Here is a 16,240-nt window from a genome sequence, read left to right as displayed (position 1 = left end):
CAGTATTTTTTTCAAAAGTTAACATTTATACAGAAACTAAAAATAACAATGCCAAAATGTAAATCAGTACACTATTGTATTATACTTTATTAAAGAAATATCACAAAACACTAAGTAACATTTGATATTCACTAAAAATGAAATCTAAATCACAGCACAGAGAAAAGTGATACTTACCAATACATGGCTAAAGCACAAGTTCCTTGGGAAATGCAGGAATGTATGACTTAATTTTTTTTATGCAACATAGACATAATTGGTATTACTGGTACTGTAAGCATACTGCAAAATACCTTTGTGACATTAGCTTTAGTAATCAATAAATTACAAAAGAAAGTTTAGAACTGGAGTTTTTATTATGGATTTTACTCATTACTGAAGTAAAATAGTATTGGCCACTTCTAAAAATATGTTTCAAAATGTGATCAAATTGTTTTAAAACAAGAAGTGACATTTATCTCTGATCCTCATCTTGGGACCCGACCCTGCCTGAATCAACAACTTTATATGCTCTTCTGCCGCCATGATATTATAACATGGGAACATATGACCAGCTGCCACCAATCACTGGCTTATAGTGGACAACCTCTTCAGATTGACATTGGCTGAGTGCTTATTTCCTATGTCCTGGGACCAGGAGAATGAAACCCAAGCTGAATTTGGGAAATGTTGGAATTCTTCCGGCCTGCAATTGGTAAGGTGAGCTCCTTTCACTTTTTCATGCCATTTGACCATTTAAAGAAATGCATTCTGAAGTGGGCAACATTTTCATATTGTAACACCTGCCTGGATAAACAGACTCAGGTAGGATGTAATGGACAGACTAAAGGGAAGCCCCTCACCAAGCAGGACCCCAGAACCCTGAAACCCTTTAACCCCTATACAGTGATTTGGAATTACACAAGGCCCTGGAGATCTCTACCCGTGGAAGGCTGCAGTCCGATGAGAGTAGTCGTCAGGCAGGGTCAAACCAGGAACAGCAGAACAGGGACAGAATCGGCAGGCAAAGGCGTAAACAGAAAACGTAGCAGTGGTCAGATCCGGATCGGGCAGAGAGGTGCAAAACAGCAGGCAGAAGGGTATTCAACAACAAGCAAGTCAGCGCACAGGAATCACAAAACAAACAGCACATGAGCCAGAATCAGAACTATCTCTGGCAGAGGCCAGCAGACAGGAGGGGGAATAAGAAGGGTGTGGTGTCTTCCCATTAGCTGTAGCTGAATGATGGTACTTCAGCTGGGAGACACCCGCCACCTACAGTCAGCCAGCGGTACTGCAGATCCCAAGATAACCCAGCCCAGTGGATGATCGGAGCCTGCGCCCACCGATGCTGCTGGCATCGATTCCACTCCCATCACCAGCACCATCCATGTCAGGAACACGGCGTCGCCTGGCGATCGGAGCAGAAGTCGCTAGAGCAGACTCCGGCGGTGACGTAACACATATAAATACAATACAAAAAATTGGTATAATAATATGATACCTAAGAAAACTCCCAATCATCCCACAAAAAAAGCAAGATAATAAATTGCTATGTCAATTTAAAAGGTTAATCTGCTTTAAAGTGAGAACACAAAAACACTAACCATCCTCTTGGCATATGAAGAAATACTTAACAAACTTTTTTTCACACAAAGACTTTGACTTATTTGTTAGAAATATAGTGAACATTTTGTATCTTAATATTTTTTAAAAACCCTGGTAATGATATAATGAACATCCAATTGGCAAAAAATGTAGTGCTTTAACAAGATAACATTACAGAAGGCCTATAAAATGCTTAATTATTTTCTGGTAATGGTTTTTCAAACTTTGCATCTCTGGTGGTTAGTAATATTTTCACACTTTTGATGTGTACAAACAAAAACCTAAATTACTTAATAATAAATTTATATTAACCCCCCATACCTTTATATTCTAAAGTGAACACTAGACATATTGAAATGCTCCTTAGTATTTTATATCGTTTCATGCTGTTTTGCATCAGTGATATTTTTTTAAAAAAAACAATGCATAATAGTAGTCTTATAGGTTAATAAAGTGACCTAACCCAAAAAAAAACCAAAATACTACATCATATCTCACATCCTAAAATAAAAGTATGGCATGTGCAGAGACCACATTTAGGCTTATATGTCTGCATTTTATACACACATGGTCAAAATTGTTGGTACCCCTTGTTTAATGAAAGAAAAACCCACATTGGTCACATAAATAACTTGAATCTGACAAAAGTAATAATAAATTAAAAATCTATGAAAGTGAACAAATGAAAGTCAGGCATTGCTTTTCAACCATGCTTCCACAGAATTTTTAAAAAATAATAGTCATGAAATAGACCTGGACAGAAATGATGGTACCTTAAACTTAATATTTGGTTGCACAACCTTTTGAGGCAATCACTGCAATCAAATGATTCCTGTAACTGTCAATGAGACTTCTGCACCTCTTGACAGGTATTTTGGCACACTCCTCAAAAGCAAACTGCTCCAGTTGTCTGGTGTTTGAAGGTTGCCTTTTCCAGATGGCATGTTTCAGTTCTTTCCAAAGATGCTCAATAGGATTTAGGTCAGGGCTCATAGAATGCCACTTCAGAATAGTCCAATGTTTTCCTCTTAGCCATTCTTGGGTGTTTTTAGCTGTGTGTTTTGGATCATTATCCTGTTGCAAGACCCATGACCTGTGACTGAGACCAAGCTTTCTGACACTGGGCAGCACATTTCTCTCTAGAATCCCTTGATAGTCTTGAGATTTCATTGTACCCTGCACAGATACAAGACACCCTATGCCCGATGCAGTAAAGCAGCCTCATAACATAACAGAGCCTCCTCCTCCATTTTCACAGTAGGAACAGTGTTCTGTGAACATAGAACTGATGTGCCTTGCCAAAAAGTTCAATTTCTGTCTCATCTGTCCATAGGACATTCTCCCAGAAGATTTGTGGCTTGTCAACTTGTAGTTTGGCAAATTCCAGTCTCTCTTTTTAATGTTTTTTTTTCCAACAATGGTGTCCTCCTTGGTCATCTCCCATGAAGTCCACTTTGCCTGAAATGATGACGGATGGTGTGATCTGACACTGATGTTCCGTGAGCTTGATGTTCACCTTTAATCTCTAGAAGTTTTTTCTGGGCTCTTTTGTTACTATTAGTATTATCTGTCTCGTTGATTTGTCAATTTTCCTTCCACGGTCACGTCCAGGGATGTTGGCTACAGTCCCATGGATCTTAAATTTCGGAATAATATCTGCAACTGTAGTCACAGGAACATGAAGCTGCTTGGAGATGGTCTTACAATCTTTACCTTTAACATGTTTGTCTATAATTTTCTTTCTAATCTCCTGAGACAACTCTTTACTTTGCTTCCTCTAGTCCATGTTGAGTGTGGTACACACCATATAACCAAACAGCACAGTAAGTATCTGTAGCCCTTCATACAGGCTGACTGACTGATTACAAGATTGTAGACACCTGTGATACTAATTAGTGGGCAAACCTTGATTTAACATGTCCCTTTTGTCACATTATTTTTAGGGGTACCATCATTTCTGTCCAGGCCTATTTCATGAGTTTTATTTTTTTTTTTTAATTCTGTGGAAGCATGGTTGAAAAGCAATGTCTGACTTTAATTTGTTCTTATACTTGTGTATATCTTTACAACACCATAGAACCAACATTTATTCCATTTATTTTGAAAAACAATGTGACCTAAAAGCAGCAATTCTGACTTATTTTTGTGGTATAAATATGATAAATAGCATGTTAATTTTATAGTTTAGATTATTACACACAAGGTGATGCCAAATTAGTATAGTTTATTTGAGTATTATTGTGAAAAATTATTAAAATATAGTTAAAGTCTATTTTTATGTCGCCATATTTCAAGAACCATAAGGTTGTGTTGACATAGCGTTTGCCACTATATTCAGAGACTTCTTTGATGCTTATGTCTTTAGCAATCCTATATGCAGCTCAAATAAATATTTTGCATGGTCTTCCAGGCCTTAACTTGACCTCCAATGTTCCTATTAACTTCCATTTCTTAATTACATTTCAAACTGAAGAAAGGGCAACTTGAAAACTCTTTGCTATCTTCTTATAGCCTTCTCCTGCTTTGTGATCCTTCACCATTTTCATTTTAGTACTAGGCAGCTGCTTAGAATAACCCATGGCTGCTCTAGCACAAGGCTAGAGGAGGTTGGGTTTTTATAAAGCTGTAAAATTCGCATCACCTGGCCTTATATAATAATGAGAGTGAACAAGCCATAACCTTAACAAGCTATGGTTCGAAACTTTAGTCAAATTTTTCTGAGCGCACAAATCTCCAAGGGTGCTCAAACTTTTGCTTTTGACCATTTTCTTTTTTCTAATTTTTAAAATGTAAAAGATGTAAAAAAATGTTTTTACCTAAATTATAAAGGAAATGTCATCTTTAGTTTTATACCTTTTAGATATCATTTCGTCTTCAACTGGCTTAACTGTTCATAATAAGAGTAATTTTGATCAGGGGAGTCCAAACTTGTCACTGTAAATGCTATATGTAATATACTTTAGAAAAATGAAGGTACTTGGCACATAAATTGGCCAATTCATGTGTGCCCATCAATCGCATCAAGGTGACCCTTCTTTGATGGGACTCTATCCTAATTCAATGCCTCTCCTGCACTAAAGTCTAAAAATATATACAGACAGGTAGGTTCTGACACTAATTAAAAGCAGCCTGGGGCTGATGGGAGGAGAGAATGTAACACCATGAAAAATAATATTCACATGTAGAAAGTTCCTAAACAAAAATTGTAACATGTCATGATGTACATGTATAATGTGTGCAATAGCTTAAGATGAAAAAGCACTAATGACTTACATAGTGTACTAAAAGGCAATTTGTTACATATAGGTCTAAATACAAACAATAGAAAAGAAGGTACTTTTCTTTAACCCCTTCACGTAGGCCGATTTTTCGCATTCCGGTTTTTTTTCGCCATTCTTTTTCTGAGAGACGTAACTTTGTTATTTTTCAGTCAATATGGTAATGTGAGGGCTCATTTTTTGTGGAACGAGCTGTAGTTCTAAATTAAACCATAAATTTTACCATATAGTGTACTGGAAAACGGCAAAAAAATTCCAAATGCAGAAAAATTGCAAAAAAAGTGCGATAGCACTATTGCTTTAGATATATTTATTTCACTGTGTTCACTATATGATAAAACTGATGTGTGGGTGTGATGCCTCAGGTCAGTGCGAGTTTGTAGACACCAAACATGTATAGGTTTACTTTTATATAAGTGGTTAAAAAAAAACCGGACGTTTGACCGAAAAAAGTGGCGCACGTTTTACGCCATATTCCGTGACCTATAGCGTTCTCATTTTTCGGGATCTATGGCTCAGTGACGGCTTATTTTTTGCGTCTCGAGCTGACGTTTTTAACGGTACCATTTTTGCGCAGATGCTACGTTTTGATCGCCTCATAGCATTTTGCGCAAAAGTTATGGCGACAAAAAAACGTCGTTTTGGCGTTTGGAATTTTTTTGCCGCTACACCGTATACTGATCAGACTAATTGATTTTATATTTTGATAGATCGGGCGTTTCTGAACGTGGCGATACCAAATGTGTGTATAGTTTTTATTTTTTTAACTCTTTCATTTTCAATGGGGCGAATGGGGGGTGATTTGAACTTTTAGGTTTTTTTGTTCTTTTTTTATTTTTTAAAACTTTTTTTTAACTTTTTTTTTATTTTACTAGTCCCCCTAGGGGGCTATTGCGATTAGCATTCCGATCGCTCTGTAAACAGCAGATATGCTGTCTTTCTCTTTTGCTGTGCCGCTGGCACAGCGAAAGTGAAAGCAATTCATGTGTAGTACAGGAGTCATCACATGACCCTGTGCTACCATGACAACGAACGGAAGTCACGTGATTGCGACACGTGACTTCCGGTATTAGGCGGTAAGTAAACGTTTACCGCGATCGCGCTTATAATGGCGCTGTCACATATTTACAGCGCCATTTAAGGGGTTAAACGGCACGATCAGATAACGATTCTGCTCGTGCCTAGCAGGCACACATCTCAGCTGTGAAAATGAGCTGAGATGTGTGCCGATCGTGGCATGCTGCCGCCAGCAGACCGCGGGCAGTAACATTATGACCGCTAGGACGTAATTTTAAATAAAGTCTTAAGGTATGGCCTCAACATGTTTCCCCCCCACCCCCGCAAAACAAATGTAGGTTCTTCAGGAGGTCAGGTTGGAAGTAGAATGATACAGCCTGTGGCTATTATGGATAGTGAGTGTTATTGTAAAAAATGTCTTTTTATGTTGCCATATTTCAAGAGCCATAAGACTGTGTTATGGCTGCGTTTGTAACTATGTTCAGAGGCTTCACTGTGGCTTATGTCTGCACCCCTGAAAATGGGATTAGGCCATATCTATTACAACTTTCTCTGGAACAGCTAAGTGACTAGCAAATTTAAAATTTAAGGTTGTTACACAGACAGCCATGCTAAATATAGATACATATTTTTTTTCTTTTTTATTGAGACTTTTTTTATTGGAAAAAATAGGTTATTAAAACTTTCACATGATTTTTTTTCTAAACATTTATCTTTTGCTTTGCCTGTGTAATTAATTCATATTACTTCATCTTGGTGCACAGTTGGCCATCTTGGTTACTTTTATCTAGCTAAATACTGTATAGTTGATGCCTCCATGTTAGAGCTGCACTCTTTTGATTTCTTATCTAGATACATTTTTCATTCCAGACAGGGAACAATTTTATCATCATTAAGTAGGACACCATATTAGCTTATGTCTTGGTTCCACCAAATTATCTGTTCCCACTTCTGTTTGAAAGCTTTGATGTATGTTAGTCCTAATAGTATGAACACTCTTTAACATGGACACTGCAAAACCAGAAAGCAATAGTCATGGAATTATGGAAATCACCAGATTAATAGACATGTTTATAAAAATGCACATTAGGTGTTGCAATTTCATTTTAATGTTGAGGAATGTATATTCTATTGTGTCCCCACTTGTGTGAGGAAAAGGAGGGCTAATGTTCCTGCATTTTAAACTGTTTCTGATGGGATAGCTTGTATAATTATTCCTTGTGGTGCTACAGCTGGCGGCCAAACATTTTTTGCTGTATATGAGGTTTTCCCCCCTCACACTGCCACATCCATTTCTAGTGCTACTTTTTATATACAGTTAGGTCCATATATATTTGAGCACTGACACAATTTTAGTTTTTTTACTTGTTTACTGAAACATATTCAAGTTCTAGTTTTATAATGGACATAAAGTCCTGACTTTTAGCTTTCATTTGAGAGTATCCACATTAAAATTTGATGAAGGGTTTAGGAATTTCAACTCCTTTACATGTGCCACCCTGGTTTTAAAGGACCCAAAAGTAATTGGACAATTGACTCAAAGGCTGTTTCATGGGCCGGAGTGGGCAATTCCTTTGTTGTTTTATTCTCAATCATGCACATAAAAGGCCTGGAGTTGATTTGATGTGTGGTGCGTGCATTTTGAAGTTTTTGCTGAGAAATAAACATGCGGTCAAAGCCATCCTTCATTGGCGAAAACAGAAAAAAGCATACTAGAAATTGCTACAATATTAGGAGTGGCTAAATTACAGTTTGGTACATCCTGATAAAGAATAAAAGCAGTGGTGACCTCAACAATGCAAAAGATCTGGACACCCACAGAAGACAACAGTGGTGGATGTTCTCAGAATAATTACCATGGTGAAGAGAAACCCCTTCATAACATCCAAGCAAGTAAACAACACTCTCTTTGATGTAGGCATAACAATATCCAAATATACCATAAAAAGAAGAGTGCCTGAAAGAAAATACAGAGGGTTCACTGCACAGTGCAAGCCTTCAAGAATAAGAAAGTTAGATTGGACTTTGCTAATGAAAAATCTTAAAAAAACATCAAAAAACATTCTTTGGACAAACGATACCAAGATCAATCTCCGCCAGAATGGTGGAAAGAAAAAAGTATGGTGAAGGCATAGTACAGATCACGATCCATAGAATACCACATCATCTGTAAAACACGGTGGAGGCAGTGTGATGGCCAGGCATGCATGGCTGCCAGTGGCACTTGGTCCCTAGTGTTTATTGATGTGACACAGGACAGAAGCAGAATTCTGGGGTTTTCAGAAACATACTGTGTGCTCAAATTCAGTGAAGTGCAGCCAAACTGAATGGTCGGCATTTCATAATACAGATGGACAATGACCCCAAACAAAAAGCCAAAGCAACCTAGGAGTTTATTAAAAACAAAGAAGTGGAATATTCTTGAACAGCCAAGTCAGCCTGTTCATCTCCACCCAATAGAGCCACATTTCACTTGTTAAAGATTAAACTTCATACAGAAAGAACGACAAACAAACAGCAACTGAAAACCGCTGCAGTAAAGGCCTGGAGAGCATTAAAAAGGAGGAAAGATAGCGTCTGGTGATGTGTATGAGTTCAAGACTTCAGGCAGTCATTGCCACTAAAGGGTTTTCAACCAATAATTAGAAATTAACATTTTATTTCCAAATATTTAATTTATCCAATTACTATTGACCCCCTGAAATCAAGGGATTGAGTTTAAAAAATGCTTTTGTTCCACACATTTTTATGCAATCATTTTGCTCAACCCGCAGGATTAAAGCTGGAAATCTGAACTTCGCCTGCATCTGAATTGATTTGTCCGGAATCCATTGTGGTAATGTACAGAACAAAAATGTCTCTGTCCAAATACAGTATATATGGACATATCTGCATATACATTTTGGACATAAGTTTAATGTTTAAAAAAACGTTTTACTGCACTTAGTCACCTTCGAAAAAATATGAAAATAACCAGAAAGGCTAGGTAGTATATACTGTACATGATAGCCAAAAAGCCTAATGCAACACCAGCCTACCCATGATAACAGTATGGTGTGAATGTGTTTCCAATCTGATAATTCTTAAACAGTAGTGCCAAAAGGGACCTGCATAGTGAAATGTCTTATTTTAGTGTAATTATTTATTGACAACAGCTCACAATATGCAGTTCTAGAGTGTATAGTTGCCACATATACAGTATATCACAAAAATGAATACACCCCTCAAATTTTTGTAAATATTTTATTTTATCTATTCATGGGACAACACTGAAGGTATGATGCTTTGATACAATGTAAAGTAGTCAGTTCACAGCTTGTATAACAGTGTAGATTTGGTGTGCCTTCTATATAATTCAAATCACAGGCATTAATGTCTAAATGCTGGCAACAAGCGTGAGTACACCCCCAAGTAAAAATGGCCAAAATGTGCGCAATTAGCCATTTTACCTTCCTGGTGTCATGTTACTCATTAGTATTACAAAGTCTCATGTGTGAATTGGGAGCAGGTATGTTAAATTTGGTGTTATTGCTCACACACTCTCATACTGGTCACTGGAGGTTCATGACTCCTCATGGCAATGATATCTTTGAGGATATGAAAAAAATATTTTTTTCTTTACACAAAGATGGCCTAGGCTATATGAAGATTGCTAACACCCTGAAACTGAGCTGCAGCATGGTGGCCAAGACCATACAGTGGTTTAACAAGACAGGCGCCATTCAAAACAGACAAGAAGTTGAGTGCACTTGTGCGGCATCATATCCAGAGGTTTTCTTTTCAAAATAGAAATATTAGTGCTGCCAGCATTGCTGCAGAGGTTAAAGGGGTGGGAGGTCAGCCAGTCAGTGCTCAGACCATATGATATGCTGCACAAAGCACCAAATTGGTCTGCATGGTTGTCATCCCAGAAGGAAACCTCTTCTTAAGATGATGTACAAGCAAGCACGCAAACAGTTTTGATGAAGGCAAGCAGCCTAATGTCGCGGGCGGGGAGGACGCCACTGCGCTGCGCTCGCTAACGCTCGGGTCCGGCGCTGCTGCGAGGGCTGCTCGGTGGCTCGAGCGGTGGACTGGATCTGGGGACTCGAGCGGCGCTCCTCGCCTGTGAGTGAAAGGGGTGGTTGGTTTGGAGGATTTAGTCCGTGACGCCACCCACGGGTCGTGGTGAGGTTGGGCACCACCGCTGCTGGTGACGGGGATCTTGGGAGCGATGGTAGGGAGCAGCTGGGATGTTGTTTTCCCCCTCCGTGGGTAGGGGTTGGTGGTCCCGGGGCCCGGTGAGGTGACGGAGAGGCAGGGTTGGCAAGGTGCAGGGTCGCCTGGACTGCGCAGCACGGTGCCATCCGGTTGTACTCACTCAGCCACAAATGTACGCAAAGTCTCTGGTAAACCAAACGGCTGGATGGACGGGTCCCGCAGCCGGCTGCTGTGGTTTCTCCCGGACGGTTGGTGGTGGCTGCCTTTCCCTGCACCTTTGTGTATGTTCGGTCCCGATGGCTTCCCAACAGTAACCCGCTCCCCAGCGTATATATGTGCCGGAGGAGCCCTTTTGCCCGCAGGCTCTGGCCCTTGGAACTCTAGCTGTGGCGGTAGCTGTATTTCCTTCTACTGGTCGTACGGTTGCCTTCTATCGGGTCTTGGCTGCTAGGAAACCCCTGGGGTTCTGGTCACTAACGGATTTGACCTCGTAACGGCGACTCCAAGCCTGGTCAGGGGCCGCAGGCCCTGCCGGTGTGTGCTGGCTTCACTTCGCTCCCCGGTTCGGTACCGGCGGGCCACCGCCCGACCCCGGTCCTACGGTTCCGCGTTGATTCGCCTCTCCTGCAGACAGCCACCACCATCTGCCAACCTTGCTCTTAGTGCCCGGGCCACACACCCGGACACGGTCAGTTTACTCCTTCTCACTTGCACTTCCCTAACTGAACTCTACTGACTTCCTTTTCCCGCCTCCAGGACTGTGAACTCCTCAGTGGGTGGGGCCAACCACCTGGCTCCACCCCACCTGGTGTGGACATCAGCCCCTGGAGGGAGGCAACAAGGATTTTGTGTTTGGCTGATGTGCCTGTCTCGAGGTGGGGGTGTGTGTTGCAGTACCTGTGACGACCTGGCTAGTCCAGGGCGCCACACTAACATCATAGAGTACTGGAACCATGTCCTGTGATGTTATGAGACAAAGATAAATTTATATGTTTCAGATGGTGTCAATGCAAAGATGGCAGAAACTACATGAGGAGTCTAAATTCAAATGTGTCTTGCCTACAGTGAATTATGGTGATGGGAATGTCATTGGTTTGGGCTGAATAAGTGCTGACAACTGTGTGGAGCTACAGTTCATTGAGGGAACCAGGAATACCAACATGTACTATGACATACTAAAAACCAAGGTTTATCCCCTCCTTCCATAAACTGGGCCACAGGACAGTATTCCAACATGATAATAATCTCAAACATACCTCCAAAACGACCTCTGCCTTGCTAAAGAAACTGAGGATAAACTGCTAGACCTAAAACTTATTGAGCATCTGTGGGGCATCGTTAAACAGAAGGTGGAGGAGTGCAAGTCCCCTAACATACATCAACCCCATGATGTCTTCATAGAGGAGTGGAAGAGGGAGCCAGTGGAAACCTGGGAAGCTATAGTGAACTCCATGCCAAAGAGAGTTAAGAAAGTGCTTGAAAATAATGGTGGCCATACAAAATATTGATACTGGGCACAATTTAGCCATTTTCACTTATGGATGTACTCATTTTTGTTGCCGGGGTTTAGACATACTGGCTGTGTGTTGATTTCTCTAAAGGGCACGCCAAATTTACAGTTACCTCCTCCAGACCATTATGAAATTGAATATGACAAGGAAAAGCAAGAAGGTTCATGTACCAAAAGCAAGCACCTGATACAGGCCACTGTTTTTAGGTAGTTTGTAATGATGTAATAATGAACTATTAAAACTGGTGTGTAAAAATTATTACACATTTTAAACAAACGTCAAGGTAGACAGTTGCCTTAAATGTATGGAATCCTGAGATTTTTTTTTATCTTTAAAAAACATCCAATAACTTGCCTTTTACAAACAAGCAGAAAAGCAAAATAAATGTAAGAACGATAATGCCTATGGCTTGTTTATATCATTAATAGAGTTGAGTGCGGTTCGCGGTTCGAGGTTCTCCAGTTCTAGGCTCGAGTGATTTTGGGGCCTGTTCTAGATCGAACTAGAACTCGAGCTTTTTGCAAAAGCTCGATAGTTCTAGAAACGTTCGAGAACGGTTCTAGCAGCAAAAAAATAGCTAATTCCTAGCTGGCTTTCCGCTGTAATAGTGTAAGTCACTCTGTGACTCACACTATTATGACATTTCAGTGTATAGTGTGTGTGAACAGCGCCTTCAGATCACTCCTGTTTGTATAATGGCGATCGCCATTTTTTTTTTTTTCCTTGTCTTCCTTCCCTAAGCGCGCGCATCTTGTGGGGCGGGCCAGCATGTCAGCCAATCCCAGACATACACACAGCTAAGTGGACTTTTAGCCAGAGAAGCAACGGCATGTGTGATAGGATGTCCATGTCACATGTCCCTGCATTATAAAACCGGACATTTTCCTCCAGGACGCCATTATCTCTTCTGCGTCCTTGGTGTCAGACATCACTGGCGCAGCTCCGTCCTGAGTCCTATCGCTGATACAGCTGTATGCGCTCCATACACAGCGCTGGACAGCATAGGGATAGCACTTTCCATCAGTCCTTTTAAGGGCTCGTACCGGCAGGGTCAGAGCCATAGGTGACAGGTCCTGAAAACAGCGACAGCGTCTGTGTAGCAAAGGTCAGGGATTTCGTCGCTGCATTTCCCCATTAGGAGGGAATAGAAAGGCAGGCTTCCTTTCCTCTACCCAGAGCCCCACAATCCTGGCACTGTACCCTCCTGTCCTCTGCACACTCCAACTCATTATAACTAAGCCATTATACTAGCAAACACTCAGTGTACCTAGTGGCATCCTAAACGTGGCTATTAGACTTTGCTATAGTCCCACTAGTGCAAAGACATTTGCAGCATCTCTACCTGCATTGCACACTCCAACTCATTATAACTAAGCCATTATACTAGCAAACACTCAGTGTACCTAGTGGCATCCTAAACGTGGCTATTGGACTTTTGTCTAGTCCCACTAGTGCAAAGACATTTGCAGCACCTCTGCCTGCATTGCACACTCCAACTCATTATAACTAAGCCATTATACTAGCAAACACTCAGTGTACCTAGTGGCATCCTAAACGTGGCTATTGGACTTTGCTATAGTCCCACTAGTGCAAAGACATTTGCAGCATCTCTACCTGCATTGCACACTCCAACTCATTATAACTAAGCCATTATACTAGCAAACACTCAGTGTACCTAGTGGCATCCTAAACGTGGCTATTGGACTTTTGTCTAGTCACACTAGTGCAAAGACATTTGCAGCACTTCTGCCTGCATTGCACACTCCAACTCATTATAACTAAGCCATTACACTAGCAAACACTCAGTGTACCTAGTGGCATCCTAAACGTGGCTATTGGACTTTTGTCTAGTCACACTAGTGCAAAGACATTTGCAGCACCTCTGCCTGCATTGCACACTCCAACTCATTATAACTAAGCCATTATACTAGCAAACACTCAGTGTACCTAGTGGCATCCTAAACGTGGCTATTGGACTTTTGTCTAGTCACACTAGTGCAAAGACATTTGCAGCACCTCTGCCTGCATTGCACACTCCAACTCATTATAACTAAGCCATTATACTAGCAAACACTCAGTGTACCTAGTGGCATCCTAAACGTGGCTATTGGACTTTGCATTAGTCCCACTAGTGCAAAGACATTTGCAGCACCTCTGCCTGCATTGCACACTCCAACTCATTATAACTAATCCATTATACTAGCAATTGATGCTGCCAGTTTAAGGGCCGTAGTTGCATTGTCAGGGATATTTATTCTTTATTATTCTGCTGGTAATAAAGCTAGACCACCGCTGCAATTTACACCACCTCTCAATTTTTACTACCACATTTTCAGTGCACAATCTTGTCGCAATCAACATGAGTGGCAAAATGACAGATGCTGGTGGAAAGGGGAAGAGGCGTGGTGGAAAAGGAAAAAAAGGGTTTGTTCGTGGGGAAGGTGGCAAAGCTCCATTATCATCTGCTGAAGATAGACCATCTACCAGCAAAAGTAAGATGTCTACTACTTACCGTGGACAATCCGATGTGCTCCCTTTTTTACGGACACGAACAACAGGAACAAAGGTAGATGATGGCCAAAAAAGGAAAATGCTTGAATGGATCTCAAGTGGTCCAACAAGTGCCCTCTCAGCCACTTCAAGTACTGCATCCAAAAAACACCAGTCCTCTGAGTTGTCATCCCAATCAAACTTGCTTTCTCCCAGCTCTGAAGTCTCCATCAGCCCTGCACAGTATGGTGGAACTGAGATTGCTGAGTCTGCAGAGCTGTTCAGTCACACTATAGCCTGGGAATCAGAGGTCTGCTCCCAAGCTACAGTGAGTACAGAACAGGAAATGGTCTGCAGTGATGCCCAGAACCTTTGTGACTCTGATTCAGGTGGGGAGGACCAAGTTTCTGAGCATAATGTTGACCCTTTGTCACAAACTGTAACACCTGTGGTTATAGACAATGAGGAACATACTGATGAAGATGAGACGCAGATACCCGATTGGGATGACAACTTAAATATTCGGTCAGGGCAAGAAGAGGCTCGGTCTGAGGGGGAGGGGAGTGCAAACACAACAATTGATGATGAAGTTCTAGATCCCACCTACTGTCAACCCACAGTCAGGCACTCGAGGAGGTCAACAGAGGTGGTGGAGGAGGATGCAACTGATGACGAAGTTACCTTGCGCCTTCCTGGACACAGTCGGAGTACTGGTAGCACGTCTACAACTGCATCCTCAGCCACCACTCTGCCTTTGAGCATTATTCGGCAAATACTGGCAATCTGATGCTCTTGCTTGCATTACTCCATCATCTGCACCCGCCGAGCAGGTCTAGTATGCACATTATCCGCTTATGATCCTGTGCAACTTGTCTTAGGTTATTTTCCGGTATTAGTCCATATACCCCAGTGACCTATGTATTTTACTGTGCCGGTTCTGTGCGTTGCTAGTCAGTCGCAGTACCGCCCGTAACATCTTCATATATTGCTTTGCACTCAAAAAGCGGGCCCAGCATTTTCATTGCTAGACACTTACCCTGTGTATTGTGCTTCAGGTTTATTCTTGATACCAATGTATATATAAGTGTTCCATTTACCACTCTACATCGGCTCGGTGTACTTTGTACTTGTTGTGCTCATCATTCCGGTATTGGCTATCTCCATGTATAACATATTTTGACTTGCTGTATATGACCTTTGTATTCCCTGTTGTCACAGACTGTATATAGACCATCTTTCAGCATTGTATATTGGCACTTTGGTGCACGGCACTGCCACTCTTACATTTATTGTTCATGACCAATTATTGTGCCGACTCTCCGGCCCAGGGCGGGCTGACCTCACCTCATGTTTGTCTTTTATGTTGCACTTTGGTTTTAATGTTTTTAACATTTTGTACCCAATAAAGGCTTCTTTTTTATCTTTTATCACTGGTGTGCATCTGTTTTATGTGCAGTAGCTTTCCTCCTTTTTTTTGCCATATACGTCCATACTGCACCAGATAGCACCCCCTTGACTTTGTACTTTACTCATTCCTGATTTAAGTGGTGCGCTCCTACCTCTCTTGTTGTTCCACACGTGTTGAACCTTGTCATCCAGCAATTTTTAACACACTATCCCGGCCTAGATGGCCTTCTGAACAGGGCACGAAAACTGTCTGCTCACTTCCGCCGTTCAAGCGCCGCAGCTGAGCGAATTGCATCGCTCCAGAAGTCTTTCGGCCTGCCGGTTCATCGCCTGAAATGCGATGTGGCGACACGCTGGAATTCAACTCTCCACATGTTACAGCGACTGTGGCAGCACCGCCGAGCCCTGGTGCAATACGTCATGACGTATAGCCTGGGCCAACGAGATGCAGAGGTGGGGCAGATCACCCTGATGGAGTGGTCTCAGATCAAGGACCTATGCACCCACCTGCACAGTTTCGACATGGCGACGAATATGTTTAGCGCTGACAATGCCATTATCAGCATGACGATTCCAGTCATTTACATGCTGGAGCACACGCTAAACACTATTCGGAGTCAGGGGGTGGGACAACAGGAAGGGGATGAACTACAGGAGGATTCATATGCGCAAGACACAACAACATCACCAAGGTCCAGACGTTCATCATCACCAAGGCGCCAGGCATGGGACCATGGGGGACAGGGATCA

The sequence above is a fragment of the Anomaloglossus baeobatrachus genome, chromosome 2 (assembly GCF_048569485.1).
Source record: "Anomaloglossus baeobatrachus isolate aAnoBae1 chromosome 2, aAnoBae1.hap1, whole genome shotgun sequence".
Classification (NCBI taxonomy): domain Eukaryota; kingdom Metazoa; phylum Chordata; class Amphibia; order Anura; family Aromobatidae; genus Anomaloglossus; species Anomaloglossus baeobatrachus.
Note: the sequence above shows the minus strand (reverse complement) of the source record.